The sequence below is a fragment of the Sus scrofa genome, chromosome 9, assembly GCF_054392235.1.
Source record: "Sus scrofa isolate SSC_HxYL_T2T_F1_AM1 chromosome 9, Sscrofa_HxYL_maternal_Yorkshire_Landrace_v2.0, whole genome shotgun sequence".
Classification (NCBI taxonomy): Eukaryota; Metazoa; Chordata; class Mammalia; order Artiodactyla; family Suidae; genus Sus; species Sus scrofa.
This window is the reverse complement of record NC_139391.1, coordinates 139114120-139129131: the sequence shown is the minus strand read 5'-3', so window position 1 is coordinate 139129131 and position 15012 is coordinate 139114120. Positions and strand designations below refer to the sequence as shown.

The following is a 15012-nucleotide window of genomic DNA, read 5'->3' as shown; positions in this document are numbered from 1 at the left end:
AAAATTGTTAAGAATTAAAATGAATAAATTTTGATATTAAAGCTATTGTTCAAATTCAGTAAGATATTTCACGTATGAACTAAGATTTACACTTATCAAGGAAAAATATTAGACCTGGAGTTCCCGTCGTGGCACAGTGGTTAACAAATCCGACTAGGAACCACGAGGTTGCGGGTTTGATCCCTGCCCTTGCTCAGTGGGTTAAGGATCCGGCGTTGCCGTGAGCTGTGGTGTAGGTCGCAGATGCTGCTCGGATCCCACGTTGCTGTGGCTGTGGTATAGGCTGGCGGCTACAGATCTGATTCGACCCCTAGCCTGGGAACCTCCATATGCCACGGGAGCGGCCCAAGAAATGGCAAAAAAAAAAAAAAAAAAAAAAGAAGATCTGAAAAAAAAAAGAAAAATATTAGATCTTGCTGTTTACATTGTTTCATTGTTTTAAATATTAAACACAAACAAATATTTCAAGTGGTTACACAGAATAATAAAAAGGACGTGACTCAAATTCTCTTTCTCTGCTCTTTCAGTCACTGCGCTATCCTTGTTTACTTCAAATCTACTATTTAAACATGAGACTATGCAGTGCCACAGGGGTTGGAGATATGGTTTGTGCAGAAGCCAGAGCAAACATCCAGGCCGTTATAAGCCTCCGCTTGAAATGAAGACAGGTAGCTGAACGCATGTGCCTTCAGAACTAACTGTATAACTGGGAGTGCTTCAATTTAACTTTCATGTAAATGTATTTATTAAAAGACAGGGAATGAAAACGTGCTCATGTGGAGTTTACATAACATATTATTAAATTTCAACAATAACTGTCACAGGATAGTTTTGGAGAAGTTGGATAGATTTTTGCGGTTCATTGGAAGCAGTCCAAACCTGATGCTCAAAACTCTGATAACAGGAGTTGTCTGAAAAGGGCAGTTCCGCAGGCAAAAGGGACAGGCATGGCTTGGTCATGGGGCAGTGGTATCGTGAGCAACCACAGCCGTCGCTGTGATGAGACGATGCAGGAGACAGCCCTGGCCAAACAGCTCTAAGCAATGAGTGCATCTGAAAAGCCATTTAGGCATCTAGTTATATGACATCTTCAGATGGAGGAGGTGACCCTTCTGATTCTAAAGGGTACACATTTGAAGTGGGTTGAGAAAGGAATTTATGTTAAACATAAGAAAGGATAATTGATCTAAGCACCCTGGCTGTGGCAAGGTATTTTTGAGGAATGGACTTAAAATCAGAGCACGTTAGGCATACGGCTGAAGAAACAAGGCAGCCTTATCGCCATGGGATTATTTTTCTGTAAGTGAATTTCGACTCGTGGAGCAACAGAGCCCGTGGAGGCAAATGTTCGAGGCAGGTGGGTGGGTCCTTCAGACAATGACGTAATAAAAAGACCATCTATAGGTGTTTGAGTAGGAAACAGCTATTTCGTTTCTTTAAGATATTTGTAACTAATCCGTTCCTTTCTATTTAGATCCTGGATACAGATGTTAGAGCAAGCTTGGTGTGAACAGCACTCCAGACTTCTGCTGGAGTTAAACTACTGCAACATGGACAAAAACAGAGTAAAGTGAACCCTTCCCTGGGGAGCTTGGGGACCACCAAATTCAAAGGGTAGGCTTGGGGTAGGAAATAGAAGACAAAGCCACGAAAGCTGGGAACCAGAAAGACTCATGTGTAGGACGGGTAGGAAGCTGGCGGGTTGGAGCAGAGTGAGAGACAGCAGAAGCAAAAGCAAGGAAACGGTCACCAGAAAGAAGGGAGGAAGCTGGGCAGCAGTTGGACACCTGGATCCAGGAGTAGGGACACAGCTGAGTCCAGGGTCCCCTTAGAGATGGAAATTTCTGGACTGAGATGCAGCCAGCCAAGACAAAGAGCATGCTGGAGAAGATGACAACCAGTGAGCAGGAGCACACAGCGGCAGAAAGACCTTGGACCAGATGCCAGTGGCTGTGTGCCTTCTTCCTCTATTGACTACACTGCGAACGTTGCTTTATCACTTTCATTTCACCATGGTGCTTATCATAACCTGTTGTTTTATCTCCTTATTTATCTAACAAAGGGGCAGGCCTTTTTTGGTCAATTTTGTTTACTGTTCTGTCCCCAACACCTCGTAGAATGGTGCTTGGCATTTGTTAAATGAATACATGAATATATATGTATATTGCATGGACTGGCGATTTCCATAGCTCAGCTAGGGTGGAAGCTGATCTACTACTTACAAAATCCTTGCCAATTGAGTTCTATCAATACAGTCGTATGAATTCAGTCCATTTTTTTTTTTTAACAAATTAAGATGAGACTTGCATAGAGGTGGGTCTGGGGAATTAGACCAGCACTTCCATGCTGCTTATTCTCCTTCTTGAAGGTATTTCTCTCAAATGAAAATTCAGTTTAATGTCAAGAAATCCTTCTTTTTCTTTTGGGTCTTTTGATGCATAAGTGCCCTTGGGGATAGATTCTGTTTAAAGACAAGTCATTAGATGGTTATGGGGACACCACTTAGAAAGATCCAAACTAAAATCTTATCTGATTTGCTGGTCTAAAATTCATTGTGCTAATAGGGAATTTGTTCTAAAAAAATATATTGTTGAAGAGATGGAAATATCTCCATCCATTATAGTTCACTCCTATTTTCCCTCCACCTTACCCTAAAATAACAGCAATCATAGCTAGTGTCTGGAATACGGTGTTTCTGAGATTACCCCAATTTTATTTTGTGACGACTAGACCAGGTCACTCTTGATAAAATGGAAAAAGATCTTTCACAAATGGCAGGAGGCATATTTAACAGAAATCTAAGAGAACCTAAAGAAAAGCGCAGAGTTGTTTGTATTTTGCATGTCAGTCATGGGTACTTTTTCGCTTTTTTCTTCTCCATATTGCTGATAAAAATTGTCTCAAATCAGGATATAAAGAGGCAAAATAAACCATCAAGAGCTTAGGAAATGGTAGAGGGTCATAGTATGGGCATGAAAGGTATTAGGACCTGGCAATCTGCCTGAATTGAAGGGGCAGTTTCCTCCAGGAGGCAGTGGTGTGGGTCTGGCTTTCTTTCTTTGCCTTTGAGCCTTAGTCTTCTCATCCCCTTGGCTGGACAGGGTACCCAGGATGATGCATGCAATGGAAGTGCGAGACTTAGAATCAGCAAGGCACAAAGCCAGTTTCTAACTCAGCCCGCTCAATAGCTGTGACCTCAGGGAAGTCACAAAGGCTCTCGGCACCTCCGTTTTTTCATTTGTTAACTTCAGGTTTTGCTCCACTTGGCCCGGACGCTCATCTCTGTCCCTAGTAAAGGGAAATGTTTCTTATGCATTTTCCTGGAAGGAAATTGGATGGTAATTTAAAGGCAGTGAGTCTCAGAGGAAAAGAGGTCAGCCGTGGAGTCCTAAGAGCTGGATTGAAATTCTGATTCTTCCTCTTTCTAGCTGGGTCATCTTTATCCCTAAAATGCAGCTGGCAATATTACACAGTCACATAATAGCTATAAAGGCCAACTGAGGTCAAACGCGCCGTCACCAAAGGAAATACCTAGTACAAGCATCAACATAATGAAGGGGTTTAATGAATAGATGAGGGCCATCAAGGAGATGGGGGGCTGTGTCTGCACAGGCTCCCTTGGCAGAGTGACCATGCTCTGACTAGCCAAGGGCCTGGCTGTGTTGGCTGGATTCAGGGCACCCACCTGGCAAAGCATGGCAGAGGAGGTGCTCTCCAGAGAAACTCCTTTGAGACCCCTGGCAAAGGGCTCTTCAACTCTAGAGGGTTGAACTTTCCATTCGATCTTTAAAAATTCTTCAGCACATACGAAAATGTGCTGGGAAGAAACAACTGGCAGAGGAAGCGAGGTCAAGGCGAAGAGGGGGAGCCAGGAAAAACATCTTTGAGATCATCCTGACGAAGCAAGAACGAAATTCAGAGAAGTAAATTTCTATCAAAAACCATTCAAGAAACATGATGTGAATTGGCTGTGTCTTGTTTTGCTTCTTGTTCAATTGAAAAGTTGATCAGATCACTGCTTCTGTCTCATCAGAAACAAGATGTACACCTGAGAAAAATGAACAGCCTGCTGGTGAGTGAAATGTTTTGAAATGGGAGTTTCATTTCGATAGGTTTGTCTTGCGGTGCTTCAGGGTAAGCTTACGCCTTCTCCCTACGATGGCCAAAGCTCCCCTTGGCTACCCCGGCATGATTAATATTTGAGGTCAGAATCTGGCCTGTAGAATTCCAACCCAGCTTTGCATTAGCATTTTTAAGACTTACAGGCAAATGAATACTCATGTGCATGCAGGGGTTAGATATGCACATGAGTGCTCCAGAAACGAAGGTAAAGCTGCCCAGAAGAATGGATGTATGTAACCTCGAAGTCAAGGGAACTCAAAGCTAAGCCCCCAAGAGCTGTGGTGAGTCACCAGGGCGCCACAGGATTCAGATACATGAGAGAGCCCCTCACCCAGGAATGCAAAATAACACTTCCAGCCTCGGCAAACGGGGAAAAATTTAAGCTGAACCAAGATGTTCCCCGCTGATTCTCTCCAAGCATCCCAACACACAGATGGGCTACATGCACCCAAGCAGAGACGTGCTCCGGGAGAGGCATCTAGCCAGACGTGGGGAGCTGCTGGTGGAGGACATTTTGCAGCCTCATAACTCAGCAACCGTGGATGGAGCCGTTCTCCTTCTCTTTCCTAGAAGTGCTTTCTTTTTTAAACAAAGCCTCTGTTAATCAGAACTTCGGATCACACATGGCAGTCAATGGAGGCTGTTTAGGGCATTTACAGTAATTGATGTGCTACGAGTTCTTCACAAGTAGACAGCACTTTATATACACATGTACTTTTCAAAGAATTCAAAAGCCATTAGGATGTTCTTGCTCCTATTTGATATTCCGAGGGCCACTGACTGGCTATGACCGTCATAAATGAGCTGGGCCAGCAGCAGGGGGCATTTGGATTAGAATGGAGAGAGTTCCTCCGAATGAGGGTTGTGAATTCTGGAAACGGTGGTTGAGGAAGGCAGAGTTAACTTCATCAGCATAATCATGAAAACTGCCACCATGTACCAGGTAGTTCGTGTAGTTATTACACCATTTAAAGTTCATAAAACCAAGGAAAGCTTTAAATATTCTTCACTCTGAGATTGGGAACCTGAGGCGAGGCAGGGAGGTCCTCTCCCCAGGAGGAGCACAGTCAGGGCCAGGATTGTGCTTTGAACCCAAATCCAAGTCCAAACCCTACGTGCTTCCACCCCCCACCTGCCAAGTCCCTTTGCCTCTCAACTACATACTGGGGTGTCTGCTTTCCAGAAGTTTTAGGCTAGGCCTGCCTGGAGCCTGGGAACACAAAGGGTAAATATTTTTGATCATATCAACATCTGACTTTGTAAGTCTCTCCTCTTAGATAATGACATGAGTTTCTTTGTTGGAAGAAAGTATCCAGGCAAAAGCAGATAGCTGCTCCTCGAAAACAAAAAGTGGCAAGATTATCTGGGAAGATGGAGATCTGATAAAGCAGTGGCACATTTAAGTAAGAGAGTAGATTAGAGCAGTGAGAAGAACCCAAGGGGCCCAGTGGTCCAGATTAACTCAGACCCAAGGGAAGAACAAAGAGCCTGGGCCAAAAGACGGCCACATGCAGCATGAGACACGTAAGAATCCTGATCTTATAACCTCATTGGTTTTTCTAATAGTCAACGGCAAAGCACCTTTCTTAGACTGTTTAGAATGGGTTCCCCAGTTAAAAGTTCTTGTCTTTCTCCCTCAGAACCAATCTTTGTGACAGAGGTCAAATGCTAGAGCCCTACTTCTAATTTAACTTTGCTGATTAATAATTCATTCAACTGAGCACCAGAAAGTATAAGTAATCACCCTATGCTAAAACTTAGCACATGAAAAATGGACTCAGACTCCAGGCATCAGATGTCAGAGCCTAAGATTTAACTACTACATCTTGACAGCGGTTGCCTATGTAGTGATGACCCGACTATCATAAGACCAACTTTTTACAGGGCTTAGGTCAAATCTCTCCTCCTGCCTGGGTTTCTCTGGCCTTAAAAGACAAGCAATTTAAAAAGAAACATGAAACTGAAAATAGACCATAGGCTTAAATATATAATTTTAAACTATAAAACTTCGAGAGAAAACACATGAGAAAAATCTCTGTGACCTTGGGTTAAACAAAGTTTCCTTAGATATTGGCATCAAAAGCATGATCTATGAAAGAAAACATTGATAAATTGGACCTCATAAAAATTGAAAACTTCTGTTCTTCAACAGACACTGTAAAAGAATGAAAAGATAAGCCAAGGATAGGAGAAACTATTTGCAAATCTCAAAATCTTTGAATCCAGAATACATAAGAGCTTTCCAACTCAGTAAGAAGAAAACAAACTACCGGATTAAAAAAAAAAAATGGGCAAAAGATTTCAAAAATAGAGTTTGTCAGCAAGCTACACAAATATAAGCAAATAAGATGCTTAACATTATTAGTCATTAGGGAAAAGGAAAATTACAAGCACAGTTGAGATATCACTCCAGAACTATAGAATAATTGAAATACAAAAAGAGGGGAAAACTGACAATTTCAAGTGCTCATGAGGAGGTGGAGCAGCTAGAACTCATGTTCATTGCTGGTGGGAATACAAACTGATACAGCTATTATGGTCAACGCTTTTGTAACTTTTTGTAAAAGTAAATGTTCCCTTCCCATATGACCCAGCAATCCCATTCTTAGGTGGGATCTAAGATTAACGAAAATTTATGTTAACACAAAAAACCTGGTTAAAAACAAAAACAGCTCCGATAAATCCATTAAGTGGACTACTCTTGCAGGAGCAAACTACTGCAACAACATGGAAGAAGTGTGTTGTGTTACAAGAAAGAAGTCACAATGTAAAAGCTAGATGCCATGTAACTAATTATGTAACATTCTAGAAAAGACGCATCCATAAGGAGAGAAGACAGGTCAGTGGTTGGCGGGCTTGAAGGGGGAAGAGGTGGACTGCAAAGAAGAACGGGGAAATGCTAGGTCTTATGGAAATACTCATTATCTACTTTTTCGCCACATCTGTGGCATGTGGAAGTATTTAGGCCAGGGATCAAACCCGAGCCTCTGCAGTGACCCGAGCTGCTGCAGTGACAGTGCTGGGTCCTTAACCCACTGGACCCCAAGAGAACTCCAATAGTCATTATCTTGATTGCGGTGGTGGTTGCACACTGTCAAACAAGAACACTACACCAAAAAGTGAATTACAGCTCAGTAGGAGAAGAAAAGGAGGAAGATCAGTAGCAGCAGCACAAACTGAGCAGGGCTCCAGGCAGAAGGAGACCGTCATGGCGGAGATTTAGAGAGAATCCGGACGGTGGCCGAGCCGGTGTCCCCTCCTGGATGAGCTCCTCATTCTCACCAAAGTTGTCTTTGTCTCACCCCCGGAGTATTCATATATTTAGGTTGCCAATAAAGGGAATTTTGGAGAAAATGCAGACAGAAGCCGACAACTATTTCAAGGCATTAGTGCATCACAATGTGCATTAATGTCTGGTCGTGGAGGGAAGAGCTACTACAGCTTCCCTGACGTTTGCTTTATGGATGGAACTGGGGTTTCTAGAACCTGCATTGGCAAGAGAGAGAAATAAATGTCTAAGCGCCGAGCCCAATAGATTCCTTACACCATAAAGCAGTGGTCTCTAAATGATCCTCTTTCTATGCTATAGGCAAATGCCATTTCTTTTTCTTCCATAGCTTCGGATTTTTCTGCTTAAAGAATATTTGATATCCTTTCCTTCACGGTTATATGTGAGGAGGGGACCAAGAAAGGAGATAATTTTAGTGTTGCTGACGGGTGAGGTGAACACAATGAGGAAACAGCTTTGTAGCCTCGGAAAAAGATACAGACTCACAGGAAACAGACGGATACGATGGCTGGTAAAGGAAAAACTCTGCATTGGCTTTGGAGCTGGAGGAGGACGTGGTCTCGAGAAACCAGAGCCCAGAGGAGTCACACGGTTTGGAAGCATCGAGATCAGGACTTGAACTCATATCTTTCTGAGAGTAGAGACCCCACCTTCGGCTAATTATGGTGCCTCCCCTGCCCCCCACGTGCCAAGGATGCCAAATGACCCAACTGGCAGGAACATTCAGGAAATTTACCTCAGCATCCTATAACAAACCCAGGATCTCCGGGCCTTATGCACACTTACTACACACCCGAGACCACTTTCCAAACTCTGTGCCAAGGGGCCCTAGGGTGCTTCCGTAAAGTCACATAGATGCCAGGGAATATTTCTACATTTCTAGACAACTACAGTGATACTCAACAGCTATCAAATACTATAACATGATGGCTTGAGGTAGTCCGCAGTTCAAAGATTTTTAGTTCATTTAGTTCATATTTAGTAACTAAGTACTTAAAACATCAATTTCTTTGGGCCCATGGGTACTGTGGGGAAACAAACAAAACCAAAAAAAAACTGACAAAGACTTTAAGGGAGCCATGCGTGGAACGCATTTGGGAACCTCTACTCAGTACCCTAAAGGCGCAGAAGGACACAGTGGACCATGGCCGTGCCTGGCCCGAGGCCTGGGAAGAGCCGAGTCTGAGGGATCTGGGGAAGCATGGTCATGTCCAAGGTGGAAGCGATCTTGAAAATCACCCAGCGCCCTCCTCTTACAAGAAGGCCACCTGAGGTCTTCAGGCAACCTGCCCCATCCTGTTTGTCTTGTGCGTAGCTTGTCGGGGAGGAGTGGGAAAGCAGATGCGTGAAGGGGGCAGTGGTGGAGATGCGGGACCGCGAGGATGCCAACAGCAGACTCAGCAAGAAGAGGACCCAGGAAGCCCAACCCCCTCCCCCTCCTCCTGCACTGAGTGGGTGGGCCCCGGATAAAGAGCGGCTTGGCTTGAGGGAGTTTGAAGGCTGTCTTAACACAGACACTCTTAATTCCGCACAGGAGATACAGAAAGGCGACAGGGACAGTGTGCTGTGTTCCAGCGTCTGGCTCCAAGAGGCTCTTGCCTTTTTTGTTCTCAAGGGTAGGCTGGGACAGGCATATCACAAGAAATCTTCTCTATCTAAATTAAATCAACCCCAGTCTCAAAAAAGCAGGGCTGCGATCTGTGAGGGGAGTGCTTTGGGCTTTGTATTCCTGCGTGCTTAGCATGAAGTCGGCACCCACAACCACAGTGCCTCCCTGAACACAAGTGTCTGGATCTGTTTGAAAAAGGGAGTTGGAAGGGGGGTGCGGTGCCTGGCAAGAAAGGCAGAGGATTCAGAGCCCTGGGGCAGGTTGTGGAGGTCAGGAGGGCAGGCTCTGCAATTTACCTAAATGTTATAAGATGGGCTACTTGTCAGATAATGCAAACTCAATTCTATCAGAAGGGATTCTGTAGGTCAACTGAGCTTGGGCTGGTTATCGGTTTGCAAGATACAAAGCAACCCCTGATACATCGCTAATGAAAGGGAGCTCTGCTCAGCCACCCAGAGACCCGTCCGAGGAAGAGAAGCATTCGGGGACGTTTGGGGCTCAAAGGAAACAGCCTGGTAGGGCGGAAATAGTGCTCGATTCAGATTTAGGCTTTCTGGGTGTTTGTCCTGCTCAGTTGCTAATTAGCTGTGCGACCTCCGGTAACTCATTTTGCTTTTTGAGACATTAGCTCCCCGTCCGCCCACGCACAGGGCTTCTAAGAAGCCAGGGCGACATAAAAAATGTGACCATTTATCAAGTGCTTTCTAAGTGCCAAGAGCTGTTTTAAGCACCGCACATACTTTATCTTATTTAACCCTCCCACCCCTAACTAAAGTAGAGATTAACAAAAGCTATGATCAAAAGTATAGATGAAGAAAGTACGGTCAAGGGGTGGCGCTTGTGTATTCACTTCCCTGTTGGGTGGGTTCAAAGCCTGGGTTAGTCTCCACCACGGCTGCGTTGGGAACCTTAAGTGCCCATACGATTCTGATTTCGCAGAGCTGGGGCAGGTTTAATACGTACCTGGATAGTTTTGATGGGGGTGCTTCATGACCTTCCGTTTGAAAAATACTTCCCCAAGCCACAGTGCCCCTCTTCTACCCCAGAAGCCAGAGTGACACCGATATGAGGAAGACGTTATCAAGAAGGAACCTCAGAGGTCAGAGAGAGCAGGATGGCGAGCCGTGAGAGGAACAGCCAGGAGTGGGTGTGGTCCGTGGTCCCAGGTCCCAACCTGTAAAAGGTGAGGTAGATGTAAAACGGGAGCTTATTGGTTGGGTAATTCTGTGCAAGAAGGGAAGTAGGAGACGGTGCTGGGGGATGGCTGGGACCGTCATCCCCACCAGCTCCATCACCACCTGTATCACCTCCCACATGCACAGCATTCTGGAGTTTTTGCTTGCGCTATCTTATTCGGCTCTTTCACAAAATTTTATGCAATGCCTATAGGTTTTTGCTTTTTTTTCTTTTTAGGGCCACACCTGTCGCATATGAAAGTTCCTGGGACAGGGGTCAAATCAGAGCTGCAGCTGCCAGCCTACACCACAGCCACTGTCACACTGGATTGAAGCTGCCTCGGTGACCTGTGCCACAGCTTGTGGCAACACCAGATCCTTAACGCACAGAGCCACAATGGGAACTCCTGGTTTTCTTTTTTGACATGTGGGAAAGCTGAAGTTCAGAGAGGTTATGTGCCCACCACAAAGGTCTCAAAGCTGGTGAGTAGCAAGTATGGAAGCCTGATCTTCTTGCACTGAGTGCTCTTTTCAGTACCCCATGGCTGTTTACCGTGAACCAGAAGGTACCCAGTACCATTCTAGAGACAACAGGAAAACAGAAGGAATGAAGAGAGCATTTGGCTTTTTGTTTTGTTTTGTTTCAGGGCCTCACCTACAGCTTATGAAAATTCCCAGGGGTTGAACCAGAGCTGTAGCCGCCAGCCTGCACCACAGCCACAGCAACGGGATCCGAGCGGCATCTGTGACCTACACCACTGCTCACAGCAACGCCAAGGATTGACCCTGTGTCCTCATGGATACTAGTCAAGTTCATTACCACCAAGCCACAACGGGTACTCCGAAGATCGCGTTCTTGACCTTGAATAGGTTACCGTTTGCTGGATGCCTGGAGTATCACCACGAGAGGGCGCTACAGAGGCGGTATCCCTGACCCAGAGAGAAGGAGGCTCAAGACCAGTCATAACCTAACATGACGGGCATACCTCTGCCATTCAGAAACATGTAAATTGGTGGCTGCACCACATCCAAAAGCAACATTTCCTTAGCCCAGATACGATGCTGTACTCCTCTGCGTGGGATTCTCCCATGGTTCCCCCCGCTCCAGAATAAAGTCCAGAACCCACCTCTCTCTCTAACCCCGTTTTGGCCCATATTTCCCTTCCATCTGCTCCTGCTTCCTGGAATAAGTATTCCCTGCCACACACCCACCACCACCAACCCCTCTCATTGGGAAACTCTTTAGGTCTCAATTTATCTTCCCTTCCTCAGAGAGTCCGTTTTTGCCTCCTTGTTCTATGGGACCCCACATAGCATTCTGGGCTTTTTCTTCGAAGGTCATTGAAAATCTAATTGATATTTAACATTTGCCTTCCCTAATATATATGTGTGTGTATACGTATACGTGTGTGTGTGTGTGTGTATACATATATTCCTTTATTACTGTATAAGCTTTGTGGGTCATGCATTGTGCCTATTACATTCACCACTATGTCCCCAGTCCCCAGTGACTGGAACAGAGTAGGGATTCACACATCATAGTACAAATTAATGAACCAATAAATAGATGAATAGGTGGATGGTTTAAAGATCGAGTGAGTGACAGCTGTGAAATCTATAGTTCATGGTCGCAGGCCAGTATACCAGTGGATTTTTGGCCTCGGCAAGGAAGAGAAAGACGAATTAAGACTTGGTTCTTGACAGCCATGCTAAAAAAAAAGGGAGAGGAGTCAACAGAAGACAGCAACATACATGGCTTCCTTTTGGAAAACTGGTTTACTTCACTTTCCTAAAGATTATAGCCCAGAGCCAGGTCCGCATGGTTGAGTGTTCTTTCCAATAGCCTGCACTGAACCTCTGCAGGATGTAATGGGAAAAGAAATATGAGGTCTTAAGAGAGGGTATTTGGAGGGTGGCAAGTCCTCCAAAGCCTGAAGAAATTCCCACACCTGGCACCTAAAAATCCTGGATTAGCATCATCTGCACCGCCTGGGAACTTGCTGGAAATGCAAATTCTCAAGCTCTACCACAGACCTTTCAAGTCAAGCAGGTAGGGTCCAGCTAGTGGTGCTGGAGCTGGCTAGGGTAAGCTCTGGAGAGAAAATTGTACATCTTGTCCCAGGTTCATGGTAGCTTGAAATTGACTATTGTGAGGGTATTTACACCACAGAAATTGGCAATTGCAAATCACGTCTTTTCTCCCAAAGGAAGCAGGTTGTTAAACATTTACCAGGACACCATTTGACCCAGAAATCCATGATTTAATAAGCCCTCCAGAGGGTTCTGACTCCTTCTAGCTTTCCCTCCCCCGTGTTAAGGCATCCAAAATTCAGGTTTGGGCACATTTCATGAGCCTGAGCTTGGATGTCTCCGGGGATTGTTTGTCCCTGGTTGTGATAAGAGTATCAGCAAGGGAACAACTGTTCCTCCTTCGGGGATCTCACACCCCCCGCCCCCTTTTGTAGATGGAGGAGACTGAGGGTGAGAAGTGACTCTCGAAATGCTATTTTGGTCCCCACACCCAGCATTGTTGAAAAGAGGCCTGATTTGCAAACAAAGATTTCATGGCTGTGAATCTCAGCTAGCTAAAAACAACCCCATTCTGACTACACAGAAAATTGAGTCCCCCCCTCCCTTTTTTTTTAACAGAATTCAGAATTATTCTAGATGACAGCGATTTACTGAAATAGCCAAATCCGGATTTCTGCCTGTATTAGCACAGTATGTATTACACACCTGCCTGTGGTCCCTCGGGTTACAGGGACACACATTAAAGGGGAAAGAGAACAGAAGTAAACAAAGATGCTCGAGCAGTAACATTGCCGCTACTGTAGGAGGTGAGGGTCGGGGTGGAAAGGGGTCCCTCTTTAAAACGCATAATGCTTCACCTGTTTAGTCAGATGTATTATCCGCTGAACCAGGGATATCGGCTAATGAACCAGGTGGTTATTCTAATGAGTCTAGCAGATCACCTGCTGAAAACACTTCCAAGATGAATTCATTCCTCGGCTGTGCTCCATCTTTGGAAGGCAGGGGGTTTAACCTCGGCTTTGGTTCCAGCCCCAAGAAAGGCATGGAGGTTTTACGGCCAATCTTGAACAGAAATGAAAAAATTACACCACGGCAGAGGACTAGGAATTAGTTTGACCACCTGTAAAGAACTTCTTATTCACCTGCTGCCATAAATAATAATTTGCTACCAGGAAGTAGAGAATGATGTCAGTGGCATTGATTTTGTGATCTAATACCTGGCACTTAGTTGTCCATGATGAGAATTTGTTGAATAAAAATATGAACTTATAGATTTTACTCTTATTTGAAAGTCTGATTTAGATTTTCTCCCAAAGCCACTTCTACCTTAAAGAATTACAGATGTTTGCTGCTGACTTTCTTAACTCCGTTGTTTCATTACAGTTATCACTGTAACATCTTCAGTAACTGCTGCTGATTTGTCAGGCTGAGGATTTGAAATACATGGGACATGGGCTTTCCAGTTTTGTCCCATGAGAGACGAAGATGAACATTCACCAGGGTTTTGACTTTGCTGATGCCAAACTGAGTTGGAGAAGGTGACCTTGCCCATTAAGTTATGTGAGACATCCGGGCCACATTGCTTCCAACTGTGAAAAAAAAACATCCCTTGGGCACCTTCCTACCCCCAGGGACAGACTGGCTTCTACCATCCTCCCCAGTATGCCAAAGACATCCCTGTATCTCATAGGAAGTTAGGAGAACAGGATCCATACTAAGCATATACCTATGCCAGGTATTATACTATGGGATTCACATAAATGGGCTCAGTTAATTATCTCGACAGACCTGTGAAATAAGGACTATGAATCCGTTTTACAGAGGAGGGAATGGGTTTGGGAAAGGGCTTAAGTAATTTCTCCAAAATCACATAGTTTAAAATGGTGCAGCTGGGATTTGAAGGAGTCTGGCTTCATGCACTTTCTACTTTTCCGTAATTGCTTTTTGGCTCTTGAAAATTTCAATTATCACAAGCAAAAACTAAAATATATGGAGTTCCCGTCATGGTGCAGCGGAAATGAATCTGGTTAGGAACCATGAGGTCCCCGGGTTCGATTCCTGGACTTGCTCAGTGGGTTAAGGATCCCGAGTTGCCGTGAGCTGTGGTGTAGGTTGAAGATGCAGCTCAGATCTGGTGTTGCTCTGGCTGTGGTATAGGCCGGCAGCTGTAGCTTCAATTAGACCTCTAGCCTGGGAACCTCCATGTGCCAAGGGTGCGGCCCTAAAAAGACAAAAGACCAACGATGAAAAAATATATATAGAGGCATGTATATACGGATGCGGACACATAAAACTTGAGTACTTTGCTAAGCATCAGAACTGGGGTGTCACTGCTGCTTAAGTGGCAAGAGAGGAGAGATTGGTAGGACTTTGCCCACAAATGGTTAACAATTCCCAAATTCACGAATCCCTGCTGACAGGGTCCAGCTCACGGCTCAGCGTCCCTCTTTGTCTTAAACCAACTGTGAGCAGTTCTCCTAGTCACCTGAGGTGACTGCACATCTACTTGTGGCTAATATTTATTGAGTACTTACCTATGCTAAGAACTTCTCCTGGAGTTCCCCATGTGACCCAGTGGTAACAAACCCGACTAGTATCCACGAGGACACAGTTTTGGTCCCTGCCCCCCCCCCAGGGGGTTAAAGATCCTGAGTTGCTGAGACCTGTGGTATAGGTCATAGATGCAGCTTGGATCTGGCATTGCTGTGGCTGTGGCTGTGGTGTGGTGTAGGCTGGCCATTGCAGCTCCAATTTGACCCCTAGCCTGGGAACTTCCACATGTCCTG

At 45.0% G+C, this 15012-nt stretch overlaps 1 long non-coding RNA gene across 2 annotated transcripts in view; it reads right to left on the bottom strand.

Annotated features, from left to right (window-relative positions):
• The window catches only part of LOC146400229 (uncharacterized), an 84382-nt gene that overhangs the window by 13196 nt on the left and 56174 nt on the right, over positions 1-15012 (bottom strand). For both annotated transcript variants that reach the window (XR_014816878.1, XR_014816879.1), the window contains one exon: positions 9984-10194. This is a non-coding gene — a long non-coding RNA (uncharacterized LOC146400229). The remainder of the gene's footprint in view (positions 1-9983; positions 10195-15012) is intronic.